This window comes from Oreochromis niloticus, linkage group LG22 (assembly GCF_001858045.2).
Source record: "Oreochromis niloticus isolate F11D_XX linkage group LG22, O_niloticus_UMD_NMBU, whole genome shotgun sequence".
In the NCBI taxonomy this organism is placed as follows: domain Eukaryota; kingdom Metazoa; phylum Chordata; class Actinopteri; order Cichliformes; family Cichlidae; genus Oreochromis; species Oreochromis niloticus.
The window spans coordinates 10380909-10389795 of NC_031985.2; the positions used below are offsets into that span (position 1 = coordinate 10380909).

Genomic DNA, 8887 nt, shown 5'->3' on the forward strand with positions numbered 1-8887 from the left:
AGCGGTCCTCCTCTTGCATCGACAGACAGCACACACACTCCCTTTAATGGTCTAACTGCCGCCTTTGCGTTTCTCTCCTTCCTCTCTCTAAAAGGTGCACCTGTAATTATGTGGGCAGAGGTAAAGAAATCCTGCAGGGGAGGAGAGAGAGAGAGACACTACTGCTGTAACAAAAATAAGTCTGTGATTAGTTTTATTTCTTCAAGCATGGAGAACTCCACCCAATCCTATAGCTCTCGTTTTTATCTAAAGAGTAAAAGACATAATTTATTTATTTGTTTATTCAGAGACAACTAGACTAACTCTGGTCATCTTGAAGCCTCAGCATGAGCAACTATCTACAGAACAACATAAAAGGTAAGTACATGCATGTAAATATATAAAGAATTAAAAACTTAAATTTAAGTCATGAGGAAGTAGAAAAAGTTCAAGATTCAAAAAGATCTGTGTGATCAGACAAGCATCAGTTTGAACAAACGAAAGAAAGACAACCATTTAAACAGATGCCTGAAGTATCAAGACAGAACAAAATGAGGAAGTGACCATGACCATGTGTGACATTTTAACATGTGATTAACTGATACCAAATGTCTGATGTTTCCTGTTGGTTTAAAGTGTTTGTAAACCTACAGCCCCGCACACCAACACAGATCTTTATCCTAATGAGGACAAGCATACGATCTTTCTTTTCATATGGCAACACCAATGACAAAAGAAGCTAACAACACAAAGCCAAAATGCAAACCAGCCCAAAGAGACTTTAAAGGTACACAAACATTTAATTTTTTTCACTTAATTAAGACCAATGTTCCCTCTAATTTTTCATGTGTCTGAGCGAACACACAAACTCCCTGAGCGATCCCTTGGACCACTGTGAGCGACATCAGACGTGTGCACTGTGGTCACGCCAGCGTTGAATCCATCCAAGTTACATGGTTTATTAAAATAATAAAATTACAGCATTTACATTTCTGTTAGACTACTTTTAATTAAGTGCTTTAGCCCACTTACAATGAAAATTTAAAAATAAATCTTGTTCATGACCTGTGTAGTATGTTAACACTTTTGGAAGTAAAAATAACTTGAATTACAATTTTGGAAACAACTTTTTTTTTTTTTTTTTTTAAATAAAGCTCTGACTTGTATTATGAGTCTGAGTCTGTGGTCTGGGAGAGAGTCCTGTAACTCTCTGTCTGCAAAATACAGTATATAAAGACCGATGTTGGGCAATTAATTATATAGTTACTTCTTCAAAAAAGTTACTGAGTTTTGCAAACAACAAAGTTTTTTGCAGCTCTTTACCTAAATTTTTTTTAAACAAACATTTCAAAATATTTACAGAACAATCAGCTGTTCTGCATCAAATCTGATGCCACACAAATTATTTGTGCCACTCCAAAAAATAATTTCTGTCCACTATGAGATAAAGGAGAACAGCAGCCTGATACCTGCAGGCCTGACAACAGGAGATGTATCACTCCTGTAACACCTGTAACATTCAGCAGTCGCCTCATTGTTCTGGCACACACAACAAAACTATTGACTACACTACACACTAACAACACAAGATTTGCGCTAAACGTTGCAAATCTCTCACATCTCAAAACACCGCCGTCACTCCTAAAACTTCCTCCCGTTTCTTAACAACTAAATGCCATGTTTTGATTGGTCGACATGGTACATTTTTCGACCAATGGGAAAGGGTGGGGTGTTTTGGTTTCGTCTTTGCTCACAGACTGGAGAGTGCTTTCAAGCGTTTTCCTTATAAAACGCAGTTTTTACCGTTTCTTCCCGCAGTAAATATAAACAACGACAGTATTCAGGAAGAGTATTTTTTTTTTTATCATAACTCTGGTTTTATGTGGCCTATCAACACAATTTAAAAACTGGTATAAAGTCCACACTTTTTCCGTCAATTGTTCCGTCTGTCCTGCTCACATCTCCAAAGGTTGTACACGTTGTCATTAACGTGGGTTCACTCCACATCAGCCACGCCGCTTTGCTAGCTAAAACACCGGTGTCGGCACATATTTACTTTCATTTCAATTCAGGTTAGATTTTTTTTTGTCTGCGCAACACAGATTTTCTCTGCGCAGAGACCGTGCCAACAGTGCGCAATTGCGCACGTGCGCAGCTTAGAGGGAACATTGATTAAGACATTTTCAAAAAGTTGAGCATCTGATTCAAATCACATGTCTAAAATTATCCTAATGTAACCCAACAATGACTTAGTTGTTAGTAAGGTAAAAGAAAACATGAACCCGAGTAGCCACTAGAAAACTAACACTTATTGATGACCTGGGATCATCATAGTCCTGGAGTTTGATCTGTTTGCTGTTTAAAATTCTTAGTTTGAGTTCATGTTTAGGTTTTCTGTTGTAAGTATTTTACATTTTGGAGTGTTTCGAGTTTTCTATGTATACTCAGTATTTCACTTTTCACCGTGCCTGTTCAACCTTCTCATGTTTGGTCTTTGTGGTTTCCTTGGTTCAGATGGCTATAAAAATGAGATATAGTATATGTATCTCATTTTTTATATATATATATATGAAATTAAATTATTATATTATATATTATTTAATCTTAAAAAAAACAGAGATTTCCCGCGTAACACCAGAAAGAGCCCACGTATCCACTAGTACCACACTTTGAGAAAGACTGCGTAAGAACACTTTTGCTTCACGTGATGTCTTGATAAACCAAACAGATATTTGACGTTTATAAAGCAACATTCTCGCCTGAAAATATCTTAAAGTTTATTTTGTGATCCAGAAAGAGTAATGTTTCAAAGTCTGCCACTCTGTGTTCCTCTGCAACTGCCTCGTTTGAGTTTTGGATGAAATGCATTCTGGGATATTTGCCTGGGTTTGGCTACAGTAGCTAGCGAGGTGTTTGGAGACCAAAACAGCCAATCAGAATTTTTTGCATCCAAGTCTGTGATTGGTTGGTTTTGTGGCACACTTATAACGGTGTACAGAGAGTTGAGCGCGCACGAAGCAGAGATGTTGTGAGCGCGAACGACACACTAGCTGTGTCCAAATTCATGGGCTGCATCCTCCTGAGGACCCGGCCTTTGTGGTCTACGTGGGCCGGGTCCTCAGAAGGTCGGGTAGGCCAGAAGTAAACGGCTGTGAAATTGGACGGTCTAGCCTTCTGATTAGCCTTACCGCTGTCTCGGTGTAAACTCAGCCGTCTGCTCCTTGCTATCTAAAATGTAACAGGACACTGGCGTAAATTCTCGACCATCTCACACTTCTGTTTAATCAGTTTTCTGTTTGACGTTTATTCAGCGGTTTAGAAACCAAGGAGGAACCCACCCGGAGGATTAATAAAGTTTTATTTTATCTAATCTAATCTAATAACTTTAATCTCAGCCAAACCGATTTACTCACGAACAAATAAAACACTGAAAAAAAGCCAAACAATAACATTTTCGGTTGTCTAAGTGTTTTATATATTACGTTTAACCTGAGTAGCAAAAGTCCGTGGTGATCTGAAAATGATGTACTGGAAGTTGTGCCGTTCTCGGCAGCTTCAGTGACCCTTGAGCTCTCGGCTAGCTATCGAGCTCGTGGGTAACAGACATCTCTGAAAATGTCGAAGCACTTTTGCAAATATGCGATATCTTGATAAACCGAGCAGATATTTCAAGTTTACACACCCACATTCTCGCCTGAAAATATGTTAAAAGTTTATTTTGTGACCCAGAAAGATTAATAAGAGTAATTTTAAAACTTAGTAGCAGCCGCCATTGCCGGAAACTGGAGTTTGGCTGGGCCGCGCTAGGAATTCTGGGATATGGTGGGCCACGAAGGACGCACCTGACCCATCCTTCAAATTCGGGGAAAAGGAGGATGCATTTGTCGGGTGCATTCGGAGGAGTCTACAAATTTGGACACCCTTCGGCGCATCGCTGTGACGTAATCGGTCTACAAATGCGTCCTCAGGAGGATGCAGCCCATGAATTTGGACACAGCTACTGAGAGCAGGTCTGCAGATGTCTGTCAGCACACAGAGCAGAGATCTGAGCAAGAGCAAATACCAACAACTGAGCGAGAGGGGCTGTTATTGTGTGTGTATATGGATAGTCCCAAACACTGAAATACATTTCTTGCATGCAGAAATGAATTAAACTTTTGTTCGCTCAATTAAACTTTTGTTCGCTCAAAATAATTTTCTCCTCAACACGCAACATTTACGCTTGCAACATTTTTTTTATGTGCGCTCAGAATAGAGATACTAAAATAACGCCATACCTAACAGAGGTATTTGGAAGTAAGCAGCAGCAACAAGACAGTTTGCAACTTACACTTCAAATACTACCTTTGTGGTCATGTATCTATAATTGTCTACCTGCCCTGCATACTGTTTTCTTTTTAGTGTATGATGCTTCCTTTCTCTTTGTTTGTCCCCTCTCGGCTATTTAAAGATCAGAACATGAATGTGATGAAGAGAAGGGGGCTTCAAACAGATCTGAGTGGTCATCATCAGACAAACACTAGCTTAAAAATGGTATTTTAACTCAACATTTTTTCTGTGTGTCTTTGCTAATGACCCTGTGTGTGTTTTATACACACCGACAGTGTAGAGGAGGTTTAGTCTCTGTGTGGTTTCAGTGGACGTTTGCAACTAAGAAAACCACAGATGGAAAAAAATGACATCAGTTTTCTGTGGTAGAAATGTGACACATTCGCTTCAGTTTAGTAAAGATCTTCCCTCAATGAAAAGGAAACGACGGTTAAAATTAATCAATAAAATGGATCAAAATATAATCTCAGCATTAAAAAAGAGAAAATAATGATTTGGTATATCTACAGTAAAGAAAAATGAGAGTTAAAGATGTATATAGAGTTAAATAACTGACAAAAAAGAAAAAATATTGACTGATAAGTTGTTGGCTCCACTTTATATCATACAACCCAACTTAAAGAAAGACAAGATAGAAGTCAAAGCTCATTAAAACCACACAGATTAAAAGAAAACTGCTGAATTTAATGACTCGTGTCTTGGACTGATTGATCAGGTGGTTCTTGTCCACCACCTGCTTTCTTCTGGTCTGTACTTTTTTTTATTTTGTTGTTGTTATTTTGAGAGAGTTGAGTATTCATTTGGCATTTGATTGACGTTCCTTTTCTGGCATCCTCTTCAGATAGTGCATTTTTGCCCCTCAGCTGTAAAAGGCTGATGGGGTATTATCATCATCCAACTAGGCAGGAAGGCAGCATGGGCATGCCACAGCTGAATCTACTACAAATGTCAGACGAGTTTGAATCTCAGTGAATTCAACCTCAATCTAAAAATGGCTTAGTGTAATACTGTGTTGTAATATAGTAGCAACAAAAATATTAGTAAATCTAAATTAGATCAGCCCATGTACAAAACATTATTGAACAATTTTTATATATATATTTATATTTTTTTGCCTGTCATGGTAAAGAATGAATTGTGATGCTAGCTGCTCACAGTATCTAATTATTAAATCAGTTCTTAAGTCATTTAAATGATACATTATGATAAAAAAATAAAGTTGCTGTCAAAATATATTATAACATACTTTTTTGTTTTATTTCAACAGATAATGCTCTAAAAGCTCTCACACCAGCATCTACAAAACAGGCTTTGGAATGAGCAGTTGGAGTGTGTAAAAAGGTGGTGAGTGCCTTCTCCAAGTCATGGAAGAAAAAACGTGAATTGGCCAAAGCACAATCAGTGCTGGGCTTGCCTCCTCATCCTCTCATCACTGAAAGCCCTACAAGATGGGCCTCGTGGCAGATGATGATAGAGAGGTTCCTGGAGCAGGAGAAAGCTCTTTCACAGGTTCTCCTTGCAGACAAGAAGGTCAGACATAGCCACTGGACATTTATTCTTTTCATTGTGGATTCTGATTATGTTTGCAGCCTAGATTCTCCACCTCATGAAAGTAACCGTTTTTTCTTTTGTGCTATTTGACTTAGACAAGATATCTGGTCCCAAGCTGGCAAGACGTGGCATTGCTGGAGTCCTTGAACAAGGCACTGGGTCCACTGTTCAAGTTTACTGATGCTTTGTCGGGGGAGAGTTATGTCAGCTTATCTTTTCTGAAGCCAGTTCTGCACCTCTTCAACAACGAAATCCTCAGTCAGAAGGATGGAGACACAGAGCTCACAAAAGCAGTCAAAGATGGTATCCTCAAGTACCTCAGTGAAAAGTATGATGACCATTCCACCAACAACCTCCTAGGCATGGCAACACTTGTTGATCCACGGTTTAAGACAGCGTACATCAAAGAAGAGAGGGTGGAGTTCATAAAGATGAGAGCTGCAGCAGAGCTGGTGGACATGGTAGGAGCAACAGCACCAGAAAGTGCACAAACAGCAGCAGCCTCCAGTTCACCCCCAGCTGCTGAAGATGATCCAAAGCTTCCTCGTCCCACAAAGAAAAAGAAAAGTTTAGGTGGCTACTTCAAAAAGGCAGGTCAATCCACCACCCAGTCCCAACCCAGCAGAGCATCCATTGAACTGGAGCTCTCCGTGTATTTTCAAACACCTGGGCCTGACTCAGAGACTGACCTGCTGGAGTGGTGGAAGCAGCATGAGACAAACTTTCCATTGGTGGCCAGGCTGGCCAAAAAGTACTTGTGCATTCCTGCTACTAGTTCTTCATCTGAAAGGGCTTTCAGTGCGAGTGGGAACATCATCACACGTAAGAGGTCATGTCTTAAGCCAAACACAGTTGACCAACTAGTCTTCCTTGCACTCAACCTGTAAATTTGACAGTAACATATCTACTTCTGCAAAGTAGCCATTTTCTGTTTGCACTTTTATTTATGGTTAATGCCTTAAACAGAGTTCTGTTCAACCCTGATGCTTACTTTTGTCACTTTATATTGGTTTGCAAACTTTGCATTACAAGGTTACAGATTTCAGAAAGTTGAGAAATAATTTGTGTTTATTTTTTATAGCTGAACTTTTGTGCAAATTGGGGTTTTATTCTCAGAAACTTGAAACTGTTGTGCACTTTAAAAAGTTTATTTTGACAATTCATTTTAAATGTATGATTTTGAAAAAAAATGTCAAGGCCACAGCTGTTTTCATTTGATGCATTTATACTAAAATGTATGTTTCTCATTTGTGACAGTTCCATTAAATGCCTCCTCAAAATAAAGTTGGAGAAAAATGAGCAATGAAATTTGTCAAACTTTTCAGAGAATAAATGGAAACATTGTGGTAATATTGTGATATATCGTGATATATATTGTTATCGTGATATAAAATAATTCATATCGTGATAAATATTTTTTCCAGCACCCAGTAGTCCTCCTTTTCCCCAGATTTGAAGGATGGGTCGGGTGTGTCCTTCGTGCCCATCACATCCCAGAATTCATAGCGCGGCCCAGCTAATTCCAGTTTCCAACAATGGTGGCCACTACTAAGTTTTAATATTACTCTTATTACTCTTTCTGGGTCACAAGATAAACTTTCAATGTTGCCATGTAAACTTCAAATATCTGCATGGTTTATCAGGACATCGCATATTTGCAAAAGTGCTGCAACGTTTTCGGAGACGTCTGTTACCCACCAGATTGATAGCTAGCCGGGGGTTCAAGGGTCACTAGAGCCGGCGAGAACAGCGGACTCCTGGCTTCATCATTTTCAGACCCCCGCAGTTTTTCGCTACTCAGGTTAAACATGATATATAAGTCACTCAGACAACTTAAAAATGTAATTGTTTGGCTTTTTTCAGTGTTTTATTTGTTCCGGAGTAAATCGGTTTGGCTGAGATCAAAGTTGTTAAATTAGATTAAATAAAACTTTATCAATCCCTGGGGTGGGTTCCTCCGGGGTTTTCACACAGCTGAATAAACGTCAAACAGAAACTGATTAAACAGAAGTGTGAGATGGTCGAGAATTTACGGCAGTGTCCTGTTATATTGAAGTTAACTTCACCGAGACAGCGGTGGCGCAAATCTGAAGGCTAGACCGTCCCATTTCACAGCCTCGCCCTTCCGGCCTTCTCGGTCTTTGAAGGACCCGGCCCGCGTAGACCACAAAGGCCGGGTCCTCCGAAGGATGCCTAGGTTTTGGGACACAGCTTATATAAGCACAAAGGGAAACGAGGAACACAGCACACAGGAGAGAGACACAGTTGAACCTAATGAGCATGATTAGACACAAAGCTGAATGCACTGACATAAGACACAGACAATAGAACAGGAAACTCAACACACATGTAAAGACACAAACTCAGAGACATGGGCTTTATACAGAGGGACAGAGGGAGTACAGAACCAAAACCTAACAACTAGCAAATATTAACAGCATACAAGAACATAGGATAATATTAATAAACACAAAACCCTGAGTCAACAGACTCAGGACCATGACATTAAGATATTTATTAAAAGAGAATTATTGCCATCAGAATTATTGTCTAAAGGCGAAGAAAGATGCCCAACGGATTTACTTTACCAAATGGACCATCCCGGCCTTGCCGTATTGGTCTATTTGATTCACCTTTGTTTTTATTGTTTATTTTATTTTCACTTACTACACACGGGACAGACATGACTGGGGGAAAAAAAGGGGAGAAAGAAAGAGGGGAAGAAAAACAATGGGGAAGAGGAACGGTGATAAAGGGCAAAAAACAAAAACCAACAAAACAAACAGACAAAAAATACATATATCAATCACCTGGATCACCTGTTGAGAAAGAAAAAGGGAAAACAAGCAAAAAAAGAAAAGAAAAAGAGAGCAATATAATAAACAACATCATCATGATAATCTATGTGAATATAACAGTAAATACTAAATATTGAATATTATTGTGCAGCACATAGGATCGACAGCGCACAGTGTGCTTTGAGGTTGGAGCCAAAAAAGGTGTAGTTTGTGTGTGTGAGCACCCGTGT

At 39.2% G+C, this 8887-nt stretch overlaps 1 protein-coding gene across 1 annotated transcript in view; it reads left to right on the top strand.

The window, feature by feature from the left end:
• The window catches only part of LOC109196562 (hepatic lectin-like), a 78735-nt gene that overhangs the window by 42155 nt on the left and 27693 nt on the right, over window positions 1–8887 (top strand). The gene's annotated exons all lie outside the window — the stretch shown is intronic.